Consider the following 21,914-nt stretch of genomic DNA (forward strand, 5'->3'; position numbering starts at 1 on the left):
ACATTCACGACGACGACGACTTTTGGGTGCATATATTTTCATCAATTGACGCGTATACAGTAGTATTAAAATCTTTATATGCTCAGCATTTCCATTTGTGAAGAAACACCACAGTGTCACTCCCGTAACTGTTCGTTACGAAAATCTACCCCATACATTGAGTATACTGTTCACTTCGAATCAAATTTTTGTCAATTTATTAATTTTTTATAAGACTACCACACACAATATTTGCCTACGTTTTTCGGTTTTCTTTAATAGGACAGTTGAGGTCTTCACACACTTTGTGATAAAAAGAATATTTATTGATTATTTAGTTTATTTTACTTCGCTTTTCTGCCACTTTTGGCTAATCGCGAAGATGAGAAGGAGTCATGGCACGATGAAATTGACGAAATGACAGTCACAAATAACACCCATACCCAGGCTGGGATTCGAACCCGGGACCCCAGGCTTCGTAGCGCGCTGCGATAACCACTACGCCACGGAGGTCGGCATGACGAAACGAAGTAAGATGTCTTAGGGGCGGATGAAATTTCTTCCTCTACAGCCTACCCCTTGCTACGAAAATGATCAACATGGACACTTTCTTCACACAGAGTACCTGCGCAAGGAGAGATTTTTTTTATTCTCCCTTCATCTCCCCGTTTAGCTAAAATAAACAACATTAAAATAATTAACTGAGCATCGAATAGTGGGTCAATTTATTTATCGTGGTTTGTCAGAAACGTATACCTAATAAAATAGCTAATAAAAATAAATGACACATATACATACATATGTACTCTCCCCACCCTATATATAGGTATATATATATATATACAGTAGAGCGTCGATTATCCGAAGTAATTGGGGGACATGGGTGTTCGGAAAACTGGTTTGTTCGGATAATCGAACTGTACATGTTTATTTGCCAAAAAGAAGTACTGTACAGTAAATTTATTCATAAAAACAGGCATCCCTTTAAGTATGCATTACAAAGTAACGTACAAAGGCAACTTTAGTAGGAATATATAGTATGTGGTACAGTTTATTAAACAAAAATATGTACATATTACATACGCATTTTGCATGAACAATACACACAGTACACAAAATTAACGTTTAAAAAAATCCTTTATTTTGGTCTGTCTAAGCAAGCCTACACGCTTACGAGCAGCTAAGTCACGTACTTTTTTCATTACAGATATCTGAAAGTGAGCGAGTACACAGTTCGGTTAAGCGGTCGTTCGGTTGACCGACGTTCGGATAATCGACGCTCTACTGTGTATATATATATATATAGGGGGGAAGAGATTGTAAAAATCTGTTGGTAAATTGGGAAACCTGCCCCCCCACTCTTGAATAACTTCAGACGTCCCTGTATACAGGTACATGTAGTATCTCTCCAAGTGATGAACAGTTGCAACCAGAATGGAGATGCACCCTTTATTCCCTCCTCCGACACAGGCACTCACTAGACTTACGAAGATGGCATATCAAGAGCTAACCAACTAATAATGCCACCCTGCTGTTACTGGCACCTGGAACTATTACTTATTTCTTTTTTATGTGTGATTGATGGGGAGGGTGGTTTTTATCTTTGCAACAAATGTACAGTCATGGAAAAAAGTTCTTCCCCATAAGGCTTTAATAGGAGCAAGTAATGCAGGAGGGTAGGCAACACATATTGCACCCTTCGATGATCGGGTGATTTTGCCTGTCTTAACACCGAGAAATGTGTTCCACGCGAAGGTCAACATGACAGGAAAGCAAAGAGGGTCACGTGACTATTGGTTACGTGGAGTGCTGTGCTTCTCCGCGTCCCCAGTTCTTGATCCACATTGCAGAAAAAGTAGAGCTGCATGCAATATATGAAAATAGGTTGTTTTCAACTACACGCTTAATTATGATTTTTCCAATTGTAAATCTATCAGACGTGTCTCCCGATTTAGTCGGGACAGTCTTTTACTTTGAATTCCTATTTGTCATAGGCGTAACTTGACGGGAGCAGAAAGGGCATTTGTAACCCCCCCCCCCCAAAAAAAAAAATCAGGTTTCTTAAAGCTGCTAAAACAGCAATTAAATACTATGATTTGACGCATCCAAAAAAAGTATTATATTGAAAGATTTTTCCCAAATACGTAGATAGCAATTTAATACTTTGAAAGTGTCTCAGATTTGTTTATTGTCACAACTTAGTGTGGCACAGGTCTACTACAAAAGTGGAATTTCGTAACAGAAATATGAACCCACTCCTTTTATTTCGTAGCCGATTTCATCTTGAAACTGAAATTAAGAATATTAGTTAACAATGTCATTGGTAAACAAAAAAATGTGTTAGACCCAATTCTTTAATACCTTATCATAATCTTTATCGCAAGTTTAAATTTTGTTGTAAGTCCACTTTATGCAAAAAAGAAAGGTAAAGTTCTCACCTGTGCTTGGCGCTACGGCATGAAGGCGTATAGGGGGTGTGGGGGTAACGCCCCACACTTTCTTGATTCGTTCGTGAGTGGGGGTGATGTGATCAGCATCACGCCGCCCCACACTTTCTTGATTTGTTCGTGAGTGGGGGTGATGTGATCAGTATCACGCCCCTGACCGCCTTTACCCCCAGGGTTTCCCCCAGGTACCCATGTCATTCGACGCTGGGTGGGCGCTGGGGCCGCTTCCAACGTTAGAAAAGTTCCCGGGCTTGAACCGGCCGGGAATCGAACCCGGGGCCTATAGCATGGTAGTCAGACGCGTTACCGACTGAGTCACCGGCACAGATAGACTAATCTGAAGTGCATACAGTTTAAAGTGGGATCCGAACCACTATGTGCGATCACCTGGTATCGTACCCCAGACCCCTTGATTACATGGCCTTACCACTACGCCATCAGTGAGGCGCACACAATCTTTGTATTTCGACCTTTTTAAACCTATATGTATCATATAAGAGGTTGTTTAACGTTGCTATGCCTCTATGGATTATATTTAGCCAGTATTCGAGCACATAGCGTCAGGTTTCATAGAATATAAGCTTCTCTTCCATGTTTATGGTTTCCTGTCTGCAGTAGAAAAACTGGCAGGTTCCCATAGCTTTTCTTTCAATAGTCTTCCAATGGTTGCATATCATATCACTCAAATTTGATTCATTCGTTTCGAACACAATCCCCGATGGCGCTGTGGGATCGTGGGCGCCTTGTAATTAAGGGATCCCGGGTTCGATACTCGGTGGAGGAACATAGTGGTTCGGATCCCCCTTTAAACTATAGGTCCATTCACGATTAGCCTAACAGGACATAAAGTGGACTTAAGACACCAATCAACCAACCAACACAATCCCGTTATTGTCCAGATTATCGAATCCAGAACCTTCGTCGCGAATAACATAAGCAGGAAGACAACGTGAAATAACCGAACAGAAACAGAACCTAAAACCTACATCGGATAGATTGGATTAAGTCGACGATACAGCACGGGTTCTGAAATGAAAAAGAATACGAAAGTTGAAGGACCTCTATACGCACCCATTTTTCCTCCACTCAACGGGGAAGATATCCTTCTAGCTGAGAAGCCTTTACGTAGGAGTGCCCTGAGGGAACTTCAAGGCCACGACGATAAAGTGTTCTACGTGCAATGACGGGACCAGATAGCTGTGTTCCTCCTTATTTCGTACGCCATTGATAACTGGAACACGTGACCTCGTCTTTGGTAGAGCAGAAGCCTGCTTGCTTGCTTGCCACCACCCTTTAGTTCAGTGACCTTCGCCCGTAGTCAGCAAGAGTGAATGACTCACCATATACTTGTTGTCTGTGAGGCTACACAAGAATAGATATTTCGTTAGTGGCTGTAAGTATTGTTTCATCTGCAGTTATATCAGTTAACATTTCAATAGTTTCCTTCCTAATGGTTACGTTAGTGATAAACATGTAAATTAGTTCTCGAGAGTGAACGTTTTATCTATTTGAACGGGGGATTTTTATACAGCCTGCATGTATTATTTTTTCCTGAAACAAGAAGAAATTCGAAGACGCAAAAAGAGTTGTATAAGAGTAGTTAACAAAAGGAAAAAAGAAGAAGAAAACGAAAATGTAAATGCTGAAATCAATTATGGTAGAGATCAAGTGAATAAAATTTTGTCATGGAGCCTCCTCGATGGCGTAGTGATAACGTCGTCGCCTTGTAATCAGTGGATCCCGGGTTTGATACACGGTGGATGCACATAGTGGTTAGTATCCCACTTTAAACTGAAGGTCGAGTCCAGATTAGCATATCTGTGCACCAAACCAAAACTAAGAAAGAAATTGTCGCAGTGTAAGAGAATGTCATGTTCAACCAGATACGAAACAAAAGGGAATAATATATTGCAGGTTGGAGTTCACATCTGTAGCATCTAACCAGCACAATTATGAATCGCAATATATCGTATCAGATCCATTTTTATTATACATGTATGATAATATAAGAGAAGTAGAGGAAAGAGAAAACCAAGCGAAACACGGACGCCTTCTCCAGAATTTCAAATCTCGTTACATAAGGTTCTGGGTTGGAGTCCCGAACAGGCATGACTTTCTTGTTCTTGCCCTTTTATCTGCTTCATTTCATCATAATTCATCGTTATGGTTTACCTGCAGGGGAAGAATAATGACAATAATTGTCAATACAAAGCCAATGACAAACAGAACAACTCGATTACGGAGGTGCCAAGAAGAAACGAGACTTGACAGTTTCTCCGTCTCTCGGTTTGTCGAATTGAAAATTGCTCTCCCGTTCTCGGTCTCGATTAGTTAAATATAGAAATCGAAAATGTATGTGAATGAATATACATGTATTTCATATATTCCGGTTTTGTAGGAGATTTCGTGAGAGATGAAATAAGTACTCTTCCATCGTATTTATTAGGGCCTCCCCGATGGCGCAGTGGTAGCGTCGTCGCCTTGTAATCAAGGGGTCCCAGGTTCGATACCTGGTGGAGGCACAAGTGGTTCGGATCCCACTAGAAACTGTAGGTCCAGTCCCGATTAGCCTTGCTGTGCATAAAGTGGACTTAAAAAACACCAACTCAAAAACCATCGTATTTATTTTTATAATTTTTATTCCCTGTTCGATGATCGCGACGATAAGGACGAGTGACCATTACATGAAATTGATGAGGAAATAGTCAAACACCCCCGACAAGGACGGTACTCAAACCCGGGAACTTTGGCGACGATATCGAATGTCAATCACTTAATGAGCTTGACCACCGAGCCTGCTTAATGTTGTTTCTGTCAGGTAATTCGTAATAATATCCCACATTCACTATCATTTGCTTCATAACTTATCTTATTGTTGTGATTAACCTGAATTCAAAGAATAAGTTGAAAGGCAAAAATGCAAGATTGAATGTCTCTGATGTTACTTCGTGCCGAATAATATGACGTGGTATTATGATATGAATTTATTAATCATATAATATGCCTATTCATTCCATTGATTGATCCCAATTGAGCACACAAAATATGGTATAATGTCCACTCCATGGAGGAGTGGTTAGCACAGCGCGCTACGATGCCATGGGTCCCTGGTTAGAATCTCGACTTGGGCGTGGGTGTCCTTGGTAAGTGTCCCTTCATCAATTTCATCATAGCATCACGCATCTTCATCGTCGCTATTTGCCAAAAGTGAAAGAATAGCAAATCTAAATAACAAACATCCAATCAAATCGAACATCTCTACCGATTTAATTCTATACGGTACCGAATTCCCACTTTATTACTGCATCTTAAGTCATTTTACAGCATCTCAATTGTTTTCCGATTCGAAAACATTTGGAATGTTGTTTTGTGCAGTTGATTGTGCATTGTTTCGTTGTTTGGATTGTTTAATTAACGTCGCATTAATTAGTTTTAGACCAATCGTGACGGGGGAAGCAAGAGCACAAAGAAAGCAAAAAAAGACAAGGAAGAGACCACGGCTTTCTTTAAAGATAGCATCCCGTGAATACAACTCAAGTGACTGCAGAATATTATGAATAAAATTTATTTCGCTTTTTCCTTTTATTTCTGTTTCAGTTATTTTACTTCGCTTTTCTTCTACCACTCGCGTTACTCGTGTCGGTGAGGAAGAATTATAAACTCGTGAAATGGACGATGGTACAAAAAAATATATGCCTCTCCCACGGTTCGAAACTGTCAGTACAAAATATTGTCTTATTTTTAAAATTTACGGTCAAATATGGTTTGTCACGTAGCATTTTTCGCTTATCTCTTTCTCAAGGGGTTCCATTGCCTCTCTGATGTCGTAGTGGTAACGTCTTCGCCATGTAATGAAAGGCTTCCGAATTCAATACCAAATAGAGAGGCATTTGGTTCGGATCTCATTTTAATCTGTAGGTCCAGTGCATGAACTGGACTTAAACAATTAACGTGTGGCATGTGGTCTGTGATGAGAACCATCATTTCAGCGAACCTTCTTGACAATGACTCTAATATCACTTGAAAGAATAGTATTTCCTTACGAGTAGATCTTGTCAAGAAACCAGTTCCTGAAATTTTCTTCTGGAGGCATCGTAGCACCCAGCTGTTTGTTGTGGCTGGGGAACGAGTCATGTGACTCATGCTATCAAAGCTCAATCCTTCCCGAGAACTCAGAATCACCAGGCAAACTTAAGCGAATATCTTGTTATTTGGGTTGCATAAACAACAGGCTTTAAGACGTTACGAAATTCTACGTCCCGTGGCCCAGGTATTTTTTTCTAAGACTGTACAGGGTGGCTCAATAAGTCACTTAACACCCCCAGTACAAGGCCACTGCAACATGGGACGTGAAAATGGCGATGACCAATCGTTATCAGGCCAGATCCCTGATTTTCGTAGCATACACCATGGCTTTCAGGTGTCCCCAGAGGTAAAAGTCCAATGGTGTCAGGTCAGGTGAGGTGAGGTGAGCGTGCAGGCCATTCCACAGTCCCTCGGCGACCAATCCAGTGGTGAGGGAATTGTTGATCCAGGTACTGACGGACTATCATCCCATAGTGCGGTGGAGCACCATCTTGCTGGAACCATTGAGGATAGCTCCCATCCTCGGCCGGTAAGGATGGTAAGATCTGCTCCCGTAGCAGTAGCAAGTAGCCCTCTGCATTTAAGTTGCCCTCAATGAAAAATGGACCAACAAGTCGGGAACCCCAAGTACCACACCACACCATTAGTTTCCCGCCTCCCGTCACCTTGCTGGGATCTGTCCAATGTGGATTTTCGGGTGACCAGTACCGCTGATTTTGCTTATTCACCTCTCCCGACACATAAAAATTAGCCTCATCACTAAACAGAATCTTGCTACCGACGGCAGGGTCACGTTGCAGTTGTGCTATAGCCCACTCGCAAAACTGCAAACGCCTGTCTGGATCGTCCTCACTAAGGTGCTGCTGCAGCTGTATCTTATACGGATGCCAGTGGTGGTCACGTACAATCCTTTGAATTGAACCCCTGCTGACACCGCTTTCCAGCGCCAGTCTCCGTGTGCTACGGGTTGGGGACTTTGCAAATGATGCCAACACCGCTACAGCAGTACCCTCATCCGTGGCCTTTTCGGACGTCCATTTCGCGGCTTGTCATCCACAGATCCAGTATCTTGGAACTTTGCCAGCAACTGGCTGACGGCCACATGTGACACCGGTTGTCTTGCAGGATTGCGGTTATTGAAGTCTGCGGCAATGTCACGCGTACTTCTCTTCCCTGACATCAATATGATGGCAATCCGTTCCTCACGTGTTAGTGGCATTTTCGTTCAGATCAGTGAAAAAGGAAATATGCTACTCTTGACACGATCAATTCACATCATCACTCTTTTAAACTTTTATGTAAAGACAAAACACAATCGTAATTCCCATGCCAACCAATACTACAAGATATGTACATACCGGTAAGTCAATATCCGGACATTTTCAGTGATTGGTCTAACAATAAATACCACATAATCACATACTAACGATTATTTGAACAATAAACATTTAAGCAAAAAGGAAAGGACGTGTCACTCTCCCATGCGGAAATCGCCCTTAAATTTAAAGTTAGGTGAAAACAAATGTCACAGTTGTTTTCCTGGTGAAATTCTAGACCATTTTGATATGCCGCACGACCCCCTTCCCATTTAAATTTCTGAAGTTGAATTCAAGATGGCGGACATCAATATGGCTGCCGACCATGCGGGTGACGTCAGTGTGGTTCCCCCTTGGCCAGGCAACGATTGGTCATCGCCATTTTCACGTTCCATGCCGCAGTGGCCTTGTACTGGGGGTGTTAAGTGACTTATTGAGCCATAACTTTGTGGTATTGTTAACTCTGCAACAATTAAAGTTAGGTGAAAACAAATGTCACAGTTGTTTTCCTGGTGAAATTCTAGCCCATTTTGATATGTCGCACGACCCCCTTCCCATTTAAATTTCTGAAGTTGAATTCAAGATGGCGGACATCAAGATGGCTGCCGACCATGCGGGTGACGTCAATGTGCTTCCCCCTTGGCCTGATAACGATTGGTCATCGCCATTTTCACGTTCCATGCCGCAGTGGCGTTGTACTGGGGGTGTTAAGTGACTTATTGAGCCACCCTGTAGTTTCCTGTTTCTGGATGTCCTTCTTACTACTTAAGCGATATAGGTTACGTTCCTCTTACTACTTAAGCGATATAGGTTACAATTGACAGAAAAGACAATAAAATGGAAGAGACTTTGATTTTTGATTTGATTTAGTTTATTTTACTTAGCGTTTTGTGCCTCTTGGCTAATTTGCGAAGATGGGGATGAGTGATGAAATGATGAAATTGATGAATGGACATTCACAAACAACCAAGCCCGACCGGGATTCGAACCCGGGACCCTTGGCGTAGCAGCGCGATGTGCCACTCGGCCGCAGGGTCGGGCCAAAATGGAAGAGACATACTTGCACTTAATTATTCCCAGTATATGCAAAAAATATGCACATGAAGCTCAAATATGCATTTATATGCACTATGAAACTTTGTGTTCCTGCCAGATTGTTCCCAATCAAGCGAAAGAAATGAATCCGTTCAAAGCATATAAATTCTACCAGAGGAGAAGAAAAACATGCAAATATGTAAAAATCCGTCCCTACTCATAACTTAATAATGTAGGCATTAGAATCTACACAAATAGTATAGATCAGTGGTTTCCAACTTCAAAAGGTCCGAGGGCTAAAATTATATCCAGCAGTTGATTGGTGGGCCGCATTTTTTTTTGGGGGGGGGGATAAAAAATAACAAAAAATGTAAGTACTGAACTGAAAATGTAGTACTTTCGCATGACCTAAATTTGTAAAATGAGCCAATAAAAACAATGGAATGACAAATCAAAATTGTATAATTACAATTTATTTCACAAAAACCAAATACTTATGGATGAATTGAAAGAAATGAACAACACACCACACAAATAAGAATCCTTCATAATAAGTATTCAATGTGAAAATTGAGGCCGATCTACTTCTTTTATTAAAGTTGGAATGTCCACTCAATTTCTGTATTTAAAAGTCTCAGAAGGTGAAGCAGTGAAGAATCTGCCAGTCGGCTTCTGTAGCGGTTCTTGATGAAGATCATTGAAGACAAAACCCTTTCACACGTGTATGTGCTGCCGAACATCGATGTCATTCTTTGCCCAAAACTACGAAGGTTTGGAAAGCGTTCCTTTGAAAGGTATTTGAAAAACTCTGGCCCCTTTTCTTGTCTAGTTTGAAGGAACACGTCGTCTTGCAAATCACACAAAGTTGGAGAGAAGCTTCTTATTCTTCGATGTTAACGCCAAGAGGATTGCTAAATAGCTGGATTCTGCTTTTAAGTTCTTGAAAATCATTAAATCTGGAGTCAAACTCATCCATTATTTCTTTAATATTTGCAATGAATTCAGAAAAGTCCAGTCATCCAGTGTTTCTTCATCCTCTGCTAGCCGTCGACAGCTTGGGAAATGGACCAGATTATTCCTCTCCAAAGTAACGCTGAAAATCTTCAGTTTATTACGAAACCCATTTATATTTCCCATTAAATCTGACACCAGCTGGTTTCTTCCCTGCAGTTTCAAGTTCAGTTCAGATGACCTGTGATATCTGTTAGAAACGCCAATTGTTTAAGGAAGTCCATACTCTGAAACTGTTCCAGTTGTGTTCCAGCGAAGAGGTGGGAAGCGGACGAGTACATTCCGCATAGCGAAGGAGTGGAATGCGTGGTGTGAAAAGAAAGTTGCGTTATTTTAGATTCTTCCGATGATCATTATTGACTGCAAAATCAATTCTACCTGTGATATTGTCTTTCTTCACAGAGCTTCCGTTCCATCAGTAAAAATACGACTTATTTTAATAAAAATACATAAAATTAATGTCGGCTTCGCGGGCCGCCAGTTGGAAACCCCTGGTTTAGATAATGCATGGAAGTTGGGTTTGTGCTATCAGCTTTTTTGAGAAGCCTATTTCGCGAAGTGTTAGAAGCTGGATGTGCCCCGCACCAACTCGATTTTAAGGTGCAACCCTGAGCGCCCCCTTTTCCTGGTGATAATATTTCGGTCTAAAATAACGCCACCAGATCTTGTACGTGCACTTCAAGGCCATTTAATTACCTCTTCCCTCTTTGTCGAAAAGAACGGCATCGAGTGGAACTGTGGAAGTTCCGATTGCAGACGCTTGCATCAAGAACGCACGATTTATGGCCTCCGCTGGAGTGAAATAGCTCGCAGCCCGCACGTAGTCACAGAACTTCCTTTTGAATCAGGTGCACGTGCAAGTACTATTTGGATATGGTTAAGACGACTGGAGCCAAAGATTTTGTTGGGGGAAATTTTTTATTAGTTTTTGCTAAGATGGACAGTAGTTTTTAAAGGTTTCAGTTCAATTTAGAAACGGAGGGGCTAATCGATTGATTGAACTGAAATTTTGGGGTGAACCATTCCCGGAGTGGGTGATCTAAGGTCGGAATTTGTCCGACCTTGTCCCCGCATAATCGGCACTGGGGCTCACTCAGCCTCAAATCAAAGGGTACCTGGGGGCAACCATGGGAGTAAAGGCGGCTGGAGCGTGGTGCTGATCACATCCCATCCAAAATGGCAGAGATCGAGAATGTGTGGGGCCCTACCCCCTCACCCCCTCTAAATATGCCTTCACGCAGAACTTTTACCTAAAGTTTAAAGTGGGATCCGAACAACTGGTGCCTCCACCGGGTATCGAACCCGGGACCACTTGATTACAAGGCCACGACGTTAAAACTACATCGGATCGGGAGGACCAAAAAATAGTTGGATTTATTGTTGACAAGAATTAATTGAAGTTACTGCTGCATAGCATTCAGCGGCGGCTTGTGGCTCTGAATTAGGTGAAGGGCTGGTGGGGAGAAAATGGGGTAATAGAGAAAGTTTGATCAATAGTTACAAAATGGTGTTTCTGACAAAGAAAAACACTAAATTTTAGCGGGAACTGGGCCAAAATTGTATGCCAGAAGTACAGGTCGTGTGCAGTGGCGTACGCAAGGGGGGTTACCGGGTTTAAACCCCCCCTTGAGCTTTTGAAATATTACGGAAAATGCTGTAGAAAAAAAATGGCTAATTTATCACAGTCAAAGATCTGCGACAGTAATAATAATAATTTGAATTATTATTCCCATGCAGCATGAAGAAAAACACAACATTCCAAACACAATCTAAGCGGCCGCAAAGTTCAATTTTGCAATTTTTTATGCAAAAAGTCGCGCAGTGACTCTCGCGAGAATTGTGAAAATTCCTTGCTTCGTCGCAGTGTGCCGACCTTATTGCAAACGTTCTTCCCGGTACCGATTTCACATCCCCTTGTGAACTCTCAAGTGATGCTGAGTCTACATCCACATCATTAAATAATGTTGAAGAAGTGCTTTGTGAATCACCCAGAAGTGATAAATGTGTTGGAATGTCTATAAACTTACTTTTCAACGAAAACATGCTCAGTGGAATTTAGCAACATGTATTCTCGCGCTTCATCATCATCCTGGGCGAGTTCCATAGGTAAAGGTAATGTAAATTCACCCGTGCATATAGCACCGTGCCATGAAGGCACACGTAGTGGTGTGGTGGGCCCCAAAGATTCTCGATCTCTAACTATTTTGCAGGTGATGTGATCAGCACCATGCTCCGGCAGCCTTCATCCCCCAGGGTTGCTCTCAGGTACCCATTGCTATGAGACTGGGTGCGGAGACAAGGCTGGATAAATTCCAACCAATTCCGGGAATCGAATCCGGATAACCCACGAAGTTGTCAGACTAGACCAGCGCGGCTCCTTGAATGAGTTTCATATTTCGATTATTTCAATAAATTTAATATATTTGCTTGTTTTTATGGATTTTCTTCACACTTAAAATGTCTCTTATCATATACAAATAACCGTTGACTAGACTATTATTTTGTAACAAAAGAAATGTAATTTTGTTGTATTTCTTTCATAAATAGCAGCTGCATTAGTAGTAATTAAACTAATTAATTAATTATAAGAATTATTAATTTATTATTATTAATAATAATAATAATAATAATTAATTAAAGTATAATAAAACAATGGTAATGTGAATTTGTAGAAAGTTTTCGAAATAACACCCCCCTTGATGAAATCCTGCGTACGCTGCTGGTCGTGTGACATTGACCTGACAGTTTTTCCCACGATCAAGTTGCAGGTGCAGAAGACGCCATAGGAGAGTTGTGTATACTCTGTGAGGGAGGTCAAGGTGAAGAAAACATGACACACAAACCCTTTAGTTGAGACGGCCAGAACTGAAATAGAACACAATTTCTGCCCTCTCTTCCCCCTCTGAGCCTGCTAATCCTTCCAGGCTTCCAAGGACGGCTCAAGATTAAAATTTTCACCCGGGCGAGGTGGATTGTTGCCGCCACCCTGCCATCCCTATTCCCTACTACTTAATAAGCGATGCCAACCCTAGCAGAATTTGAGCTTAGGCACCTGCGTTTTCATTTACATAATAGAAAAATGTAGCATAATTTGTAATGATGCGATCATTACTGGATCCTTTTTGTGTTATAAATTGTGTATGTCTATGTATTCCTGTACGTTTGGGTTCTTGGCCGTTGGGGAGCGGTAAGTTTCCAGTAACGGTTTAGGTCATTAGCGGGGCCTATAAATAGGAAGAGCAGAGGAGCAGTCGGTCTCAGACAGTGTTGCCAGGTCTACTGATTTCGCAGGAGATTTCCTGATTTTCAGCACGATCTACTGATCTCCTGACAAGTTTCAGGAAAATGTGGAAATCTCCTGATTTTTAAAAGAATCGAAAGTTGATTTAAAATTTACATATTCAGCTGGTGGAATGCAAAGACCCATGAACATGAATATTCCGCAGAGAGAGAGAGAGAGGGGGGGGGGGAGTAGGGTCATACCCAAGACTAGTAGAGTAGAAGGCTGGGGCCATACCTGATCACGTGGTCCTTGACGTCAGGCGTGACGTCACGGGCGGACAGATCGCTCTACGCTCCGGTTTCGCAGCCGAATCAAAGCAGTAATTATGAACAAAAAAGAGCCGCAATTATGCCCAGAAGCTAATTGGGAATGAATACACAGACTTACTTAAGATCCGACATAACGTATGTCTTTACAGATGGATTACACAGCCATTTACGCACACATTTTATCGGTAGTTTATATGTCGTCACATTCCTCTGTGAAACATTAGGTTTCATGTAAAATTGGGTTAATTCACCTAGTAATGCGTTTTGTTAGGGCAGAAAGAAAAATATATGTTGAATGCGTAAAATAATTTTGTTAAATAAAGAAAGGCAGAAAGCCAAAATTATGGATAAGTTGAATATGTAAAAGAAAACATCCTCATTTATGCTCTCTTTTAGGAGTGAGAGAGGAGCTGTTTTCACTTAACTTCTTCAAATTTGGTAACTTTGCTTCAACTATTGATATTTATTTCTTCATTAATTTTCCTTATTCAGATTACCATTCTGAGTCTTATGAATCTTTGAACTACACAGGGAGGAATGTGAGGAAGTTCCGTGTGTATTATGTCACAAACACTTTAAATAACTTTTGACTGAACAAAAACTTGAGACATAGAACTGAAGAATGTCGAGGCTCACTTTATATACGTATATATATAATCAGTGGGATGTCGAACAGGGGTGCCCACAGGCGGGTATGTGAAAGCTGGTTGAGTCCGCTTAACTTTGGGGGGGGGGGGGAAGGGGATTGTGATGAAAATTTGACTGAATAAATAATAGAACAATGGAGGACGGAAGTTGAACTACGTTGTCATTTAAGCATCACTCGTATATAAATAGCAAGTTGTGTATTTCCAAGGGAATTATAACAGTTACTATGTATTATTAGTGTTGTTAACGAGACTAGACACGGAATTTTCACGCGACGAGACATACCAGTGTCGTCTCTCGGCAACACGGTATCTACTATTTGAGGTGCACAATATCCAGCCAGCTATTACATATTAAACCTTAAATTTTTATCGTGAATTCTGATGTGGAATTACCCTTGGTTGGGGAAGTTTCCAACTCTATAGTAAGGAAATTGAGCACTAGGATGGGAGATAGCCAAGTCTTGAGTATTAATTACTGTTGCGCTTAGACTGTTGTGGGAATTTTGGTATGGCGATTGAGAATTAAATTATTTGGAGGAGGTCGAGATTCAACTCTTCAATACCAACAGTGAACCTAAAATTGACATAGGAATTTTGGTGGGGGACTGGATATTAAATTGGGAGGGGTATGCTTGCAGTTTTTATCTTACTATACACGTGAGAGCCTTTATTAAAAAATTACAATATTATTATTTTTTATTCTAATAATTGTAACCCAATTGAAGTGTATGGTAGCCTGATGTTGTGTAATGAGACTACTGGTATCGCAATCCACTAACAAGTCTCGTTAGATGGGATGTGTTCAGTTTTATATTGTCACCCGCTGTTTTTATTTTTTCATCGGAGATCACGACACGTCGCAACACCTCACTGAAGGTATTGTGAACCGCAACACCTCACAACCCACCAGGGTGCGAAATCATTGAAAACTGGTGAGGGGGAGAAAGTTCTTAACCTACAACCCCCTCCCCACAAACATATGTGTGAATTATACGATGTACATATTTGTAATGTTATTAAAAGCAAAAATAAATTACTCAATTAAAATAATTATTATGATTATTAATTAGAAATTAATTTCTTACTTTCATACATATCAGATAGTGTATAGCAGCTAACTAATTCCATTACTAACCGGTTAAAGATGTTAATAAATTATGACATAGTTGAAGTGGTTTTATTATGTGTAAGTTTTTGTTTAGTTAGATTTCATAGTTATCATTGTTTTGCATTCTTGTTTTACTTTTACTGTGAAAATTGATGTAGATTTGTTAATGATCTCTTGAGGCAGAAAGCATTCAACACTCACAACCACACTAATTTGTGTGTGTTTTCGATATTATTCTTAGTAAAGTATATTTGAAATTAAAAGTAATTGCTTATCTTTTCATTGTTATAACAAAAACTCTTTCCCCCGGGAAATTTTTGGTGAGGGATTTTTGAGGCCAAGATTGTTGGTGGGGGGAATCCCCCTCGTCCCCTCCAGGATTTCGCACCCTGAACCCAACAATCCAGAAATACAAGAAAAAAGGAGCGAAAAGAACAAAACAGATCAGCTATTCCACGTTTCTTTCCGTATGGGGTAAAGACTCAGCTGGGTTTTGTCCGCCCATGACGTCACACCCGCGGCAGTCGCGAAAAGAGGCGTGTCTGACCCCAGCCTTTCCTTCTAGTAGTCTTGGGTCATACCAGGCTTTATGACATTGGGAAACGAAATCTTATTCTCTTCGTTGGGAAAGACGCGCGGCTTCTCGAGTCCTTTGTGCATTGGAAACTCCAAGACGGGTGTACTAACTTTCTTCATCTGGTGCGGTTTTTGTCAAAGGGGAGGCAACTGGAAACTGGTTACAACTAAATACCAATGTTGCCACCCACTTTTGGTTAATCGCGAAGATGAGGATGAGTGATGATATGATGAAATTGATGAAGGGGCAACCATGTCCAGGCCGAGATTCGATCCCGAGACGGGATCCCTGATGTCATAGCGCTGTGCTAACCACTCAGCCAGGAAGGTCGGTTTATTACACTGCTGTTGCAGACTTATACGTCGCAGTTTTATTTTTTCTTAATCATCTCTTAACTTAGAAATAATAGTTCATGTTTTTATAGCGTTGTTTTTTAAAAGCTATTTCTGAGCGTAACTACTATAGATCGACCACAAGGAAAAAAACCTTGGGACGAGAAGTCCCCGCGCAACTTTCCCTTCTTCCCTCCACCTCGGGCCATAAGGAAGCATGGTCAACTCTCCCCCTCCCCTACTTGCGGGGGTACGGTGCACATGACTCGCGGGTCTGCGCAGGTTGTTTTGCTCGTGGTTCCACTATACTACAATTGGTATTTCCTTTATACTCAATCAATACTGTGGCGGTAGAGATTCTCTTTCCAGATTTTATACCAGGTAATCCTCGAATGCAAAAAACATTTACATTGTCTGGAGTGACTGGAAAATTGTTGAAGAAAAAACTTGTGACTTGTCTGATACTGGGTCCCGGGTTCGAATCCCGGACTAGGCATGGGTGCTCTTTGTCCCTTCATCAATTTAACATCCTCACGAGTAGTCCAAAGTGGCAGATGTGAAATAAAATAAACAAAATCAATCGATCATTCTGTATAATACTGGTTGGTTACCTTCCGTTATAGAAAAAGAAAGTTTTAGTTCAACGATATTTCGGGGGTTCAGTCATGATACTCCTTCTCCATTAGATATTAATTCGAGTATGTGTTGTTAAAGAGAAGGTGTGGGCTTCTTAGGCCTACTTCCTGTAAACTTTGGCTACTTCTAAATGAAAGCAAGTTAAGGTGTAAATCCACGCACAGTCACAACCATTTATTTTAGAATATTTATGAGAGATGAACAGAAAATCGAGGTCGGATTTTATCCAGTAATGTGTCTGCTTCTTGCAATGTGTAGGGACAGTGCCGACGATTAGGGGGGAGGGGGCAATCCTTGCACCTCCTCAGTTTTGGCACCCGATTGTCGCCACTGATTGAGAAAAATTGTACCTTTATCTTAGGTGTAAGGGGGGTGGGGTTATCGTACCCTTTGAAGTGCAAATTCACGATGAAATTTGTATTAACATAACAATAATAAATTTATCTTTTGACATTAAAATTAATAATTAACGTTCAATAATGATAGTGGGAAGCTTTTTCCACTCTACCCCCCCCCCCCCAGAACGTTGATAATCCGCTATTATTAGTTCTTCTGATTGTTTAAGCAGATCTCCTGATTTTTCAGGGAACGATCTCCCGATTTTTAAAAATCTGACCTGGCAACGCTGGTCTCAGATGTTTGGCGGAGTACAGCAATGTAAGAGGTATCTTTTTCTCTTAGGGGAGCGGCTGGACGAGCTTTCTTTCCTTATTATGTGAACCGACGGCGGGGATGTTAACTTTCTTTCTTTTAATACACACACTTGCTCTTTTCACATTATTCAAATAGTTTATTTCATGTGGAAAACCGGGTACACAACACACATACCTTCAGCCACCTTTTTTGGTACTGAGGGTTATATATTTTTTTTTTACTCGTGGAGCCAGTGGCTACGCGAGTCTACACACTCTCTTCGGGAAGGGGGGACAGTGTACACCGGAATGTAATTTTGTGAATTAACTTCTGTAAATATAATATGAATAAACATATATATCTAAAAGATAAATGGGCGTTAAGCTATAATTTGAAGAAGTACGTGTCTATTGCCTAAACTAGCATCCACAGAACTTCAGGTACTGCAAGTTTTGAACCTCGGGATAAGGATTCAAAAATGTATGGTTGTGTATATCGTGTACGTTGCTGAGAATCAGCTTAAAACCACAAAATATACCTTTACAAATTTGAAAATTTGCTTCTACGAACGATACTTTTAAAAATTAAAAATAAAATTATATCCATATCTTATATCCGTTCCAGTGGCATGTTTGCGCAACCACATCCTCATCTGTTCATTTTTTCTTTATTCTTCGCTGTTTACCTAGCGAGCAATATTTCATGGTAAGAAATCGGTAGAAAGTTGTGGGGTGCAAATGAAACAGATGCATAACTTAAAATTACAATTACCCGAAAAATAATTATAATTCATTACTATTAGTAATTATTAGAGACCGGATGTTTAGGCACTAAAAACATATAAAATAGGCAGGCAAATAAGCACTTATAATTTTCAAAATAGGAAGTAAAATAGGCAATAAAAAAGGCAATGAAATTTAACTCAAAATAATGAAGATAGACATACAAAAAGAAATAGGTGTTTAAAAAATATAGAAACATACCTGTACATTCTTTATAGTTGCTTAAAATAAACCAGGAGCTCATCATTAGCAGTCCAAAATTGTACTTAATAAATCACTGCAAACAGGAGTCACGTCAGCCCAAAATTTTCCGTTGTATAATGGCTATACACAATAGTCTGACAAAAGAAATTGTTGGCTACTTCCAACCAGTACGCAAATTATTTAAATATACACTTTATCACTGCACACAGGGTTATTTCATTTAAAAATTTTACACTATATATTCCACACAGCAGTTCGAACTAAGAAACTGTTTAAATGCATTTAAAGTTTGTACTGTACGGTTTGGCAGTCTCTGAATAAGAAGCACTAATTGTGGTTGCACATCACAAGAAGGTATTTCTTCAGGTGATCAACCGACAAGTTATGTCTGCGATCGGACAACACATCTTTTAGAATTGAAAAAGATCTTTCAACCTCCACAGATGTTACCGGAGCATACTTAAAGCAGCGAGAACATGTGGATCTAACTCAGTTTGTATATTTTCACCTTTCAGAACTTGTTGAATTGCCCTTAATTTGTCCAAGTCCTTATTAGCTGCAATAACTCGCGAACTGTTATTTTTAAATTTCTTGGAAGCATCGGAAACTAATCCTGGGAACAGGAAATTGTATGCACCGAGTTCAGTCATGTCCAAAATTTTAAAGAAAATGCCTAAAATAGGCAATATTTGGCATTTATGAAATAATATAGGCAATATCGTATGAAATAGGCAAAATAGGCAAAATTAAATTGCCTTTAAATTAAGCTAATCCCTCCCCCCTGGCCTTCGCAATATTAGTTTTCATCATATCTCTAACAGGAAAGAATAGGCATTTTGCCTAACATCCGGTCTCTAGTAATTATCAATAAAAGCAATAATTCATTACCATCATTATGTAGATCCTAGCACAATTTATCAGCATTTTCAATAATTTCACAGATTAAACAGTACACTCTCTCTTATCGGGAGGTTTGCAACGCTCTTCCGCTTCCCAACTTTCCACTCCAAATAAAATCCTTGACCATGTTACATATTTAGCCTTATTTTCAAATATATTAAGTATTACTATTAAATAATGCGTTTATTGTACAGGGTGTCGCAAAAGTCTCCATACATAGGGAAAAACGACTTTACTCAGTTGTTTTACAGAATGTTTTCTATGTGGTGGCCATCAAGTCTCGGACACATCAACGCATTTTGCCGAACATATAGCAAGATGTGGCCTCCCCGATGGCGCAGTGGTATCGTCGTGGCCTTGTAATCAAAAGGTCCCGGGTTCGATACCCGGTGGAGGCTCATAGTGGTTCAGATTACACTTTAAACTGTAGGTCCAGTCCCGATTAGCCTTACTGTACATAAAGTGGACTCAAAACACAAAATCAAACAATATAGCAAGATGTCTGGCGTCACACGAGTGCAGGCGTCGATGATGCGAGTTTTCAAATGAAGCATATCCCTGATTTTCTCCTGGTAGACGATGTACATCAAATGTCCCAACAGATAAAAATTAAGGGGCGTGAGGTCCGGAGACCGTGCCGCCCATTCCAAAGGTCCTCGTCTCCCGATCCAATGATTCAAGAACTGTGCATTTAGCCACTCACGCACGTTTAGCGCGAGAAACATCAATTGCGTATTTCCCTTGTATTGAGACTATTGGCTAGGTTGAAGCTAAAACACGACACCTTGTCCATGGCAAAGCAGACCACTATCTTCGTCATATTTACCAAGACTTGTAAGAAAATATACTTAGCCGGCAAGTACATTGGGGTTACCAGAACAACCGCGAAAGTGAAATTTTTGCGGTTGTGCCTTTCGCGTATAATCCTTTCGCTCTTATTCCGGTTTTGAATATTGGTTTCGTCGCGCTTAATAAGTTTCGCTGTTTCTTTCGCGCATATTCCGGTGTTCATTTTTGGTTTCGCGCTCAATCCGCTTCGCGGTTCTTCCCCTTGCGCTTACGTTTCGCGGTTGTGCCCTTTCGCGGTTCTTCCACCACCCCGTACATTGCACATAAGATAACTTATTCGGTCTTGTTTCAATGGTTTTTACTATCTTCTTCACATCTTTATTCTCAGCAGAACCACCAGAAAAAAAAGGAAGGTTAGAGGGGCATATTTCTGAGGGCATGTGAGATTAGTACACAGGCTACAAAACTAAGAAGGAAGCAACTATAGGTAGCAGTGTGTTAACCTAACCTAATTGCAGGATACATATACTTACGGGCCTGGAAACGAATACTTTCAAGTCTTAGCATTGTTCTGGGCCTAATAATAACAGCAAATGATTACGTGGGCTCGGGCCGTAGCTAGAGGGGGGCAGGGAACACTTGCTCCCCTCCGAGACCCTGTTCTGTCACCGACCCCTGTGAAAATTATAGATCACACTTCTATTTGGAATTCTCAATTATATCACATTGTTCTAGCAACGTAACGAAGATACTTATTGTGTGTGTGTGTGTGTGTGTGTGTGTGTGTGTGTGTGTGTGTGTGTGTGCGTGATTCAGTAATGCTGTACCAGGACTGGGGAAAAACTTTTCCCTGAAAGCTCCAGACATCGAACAATGACTTCCCGCAAAAGGGGTAAAGGTGGCTGAAGCGTGGTGCTGATCACATCACGTCCAAAATGGCCGAGACCGAGAATGTGTGGATATACATCCCAACCCCTACATGTACCTTCATGGCACGGGAAACTTTACCTAATATCTAATAATAACAACAAATTATTGGACAAGCTCGGGCTCATGTGTTACAGTGTTGCAGTTGAACTTCGATATCACTTCTTAGCTTCATGTAATAATGCCATTCTCGGAAACTTATGATTCGCTGCTATATGTTTTTTTGTTTGTTTTCTTTTAATTTTTTTATTGCCAATTAAAGCGAGAAAATATTCACTTCGGTTAAAATAAGAGTTTGAATAGCACACTGTACCGTCAACCAGATGAACGAAATGCCCTTCGGACAGAACTATGTTGGTGACGCCACAGGAATACTTTGGCAGTAAACAGTCCCATGTTGACTGACAGTGCTGTGAAACAGTCAAGTCTTTGTTTTCCCCAGGTCGCGAGAAACACATTTTCTCCAGGCCCCTCCCTCTTCCTGCTGCCTTTTACCCTCTCCAGTTCGCAGTCCACCGGCAACAGACTGTGTCCCCTCCGTTCTCTGCGATGCAGGCTCCCATAAATCGCTCATCGCCATGACCAGCGCATTATTTCATTCTTCCATTGCTTTGAGGCAGTGTGAAAATTGAGAAGGAAGACTCGCTTCAAGATAAGGAGTGCTGGTTCTTTTGTCTGCGATGATATACTCTCATTTCGACTGTTATCTATAAATACGAGACTAATGTCCTCTGGCAAAGTGTATGTTTTGTATGTGCAATAATTAAATACAGTGTGTCCGTAAAGTCATGGTGCACTTTTGACCGGTCACAGGAAAGCAACAAAACAAGATAGAAATGTGAAATCTTCACCAAATAAAAGGAAAACTCTCCAAGTTTCCGTAGTATCAAAGTGCAACGTGAATATCGTCGCGTGTACAACGAAGCGCCACCACATAGGAATAACATTAA

The 21,914-nt window shown here is 40.7% G+C and overlaps 1 protein-coding gene across 1 annotated transcript in view; it reads right to left on the reverse strand.

Moving 5' to 3' along the window:
* Positions 1-21,914, reverse strand: part of LOC146002241 (DNA topoisomerase 2-binding protein 1-like) — a 217,447-nt gene that overhangs the window by 99,036 nt on the left and 96,497 nt on the right. The gene's annotated exons all lie outside the window — the stretch shown is intronic.

Source organism: Lepisma saccharinum, chromosome 18 (assembly GCF_977018435.1).
Source record: "Lepisma saccharinum chromosome 18, izLepSacc3.1, whole genome shotgun sequence".
In the NCBI taxonomy this organism is placed as follows: domain Eukaryota; kingdom Metazoa; phylum Arthropoda; class Insecta; order Zygentoma; family Lepismatidae; genus Lepisma; species Lepisma saccharinum.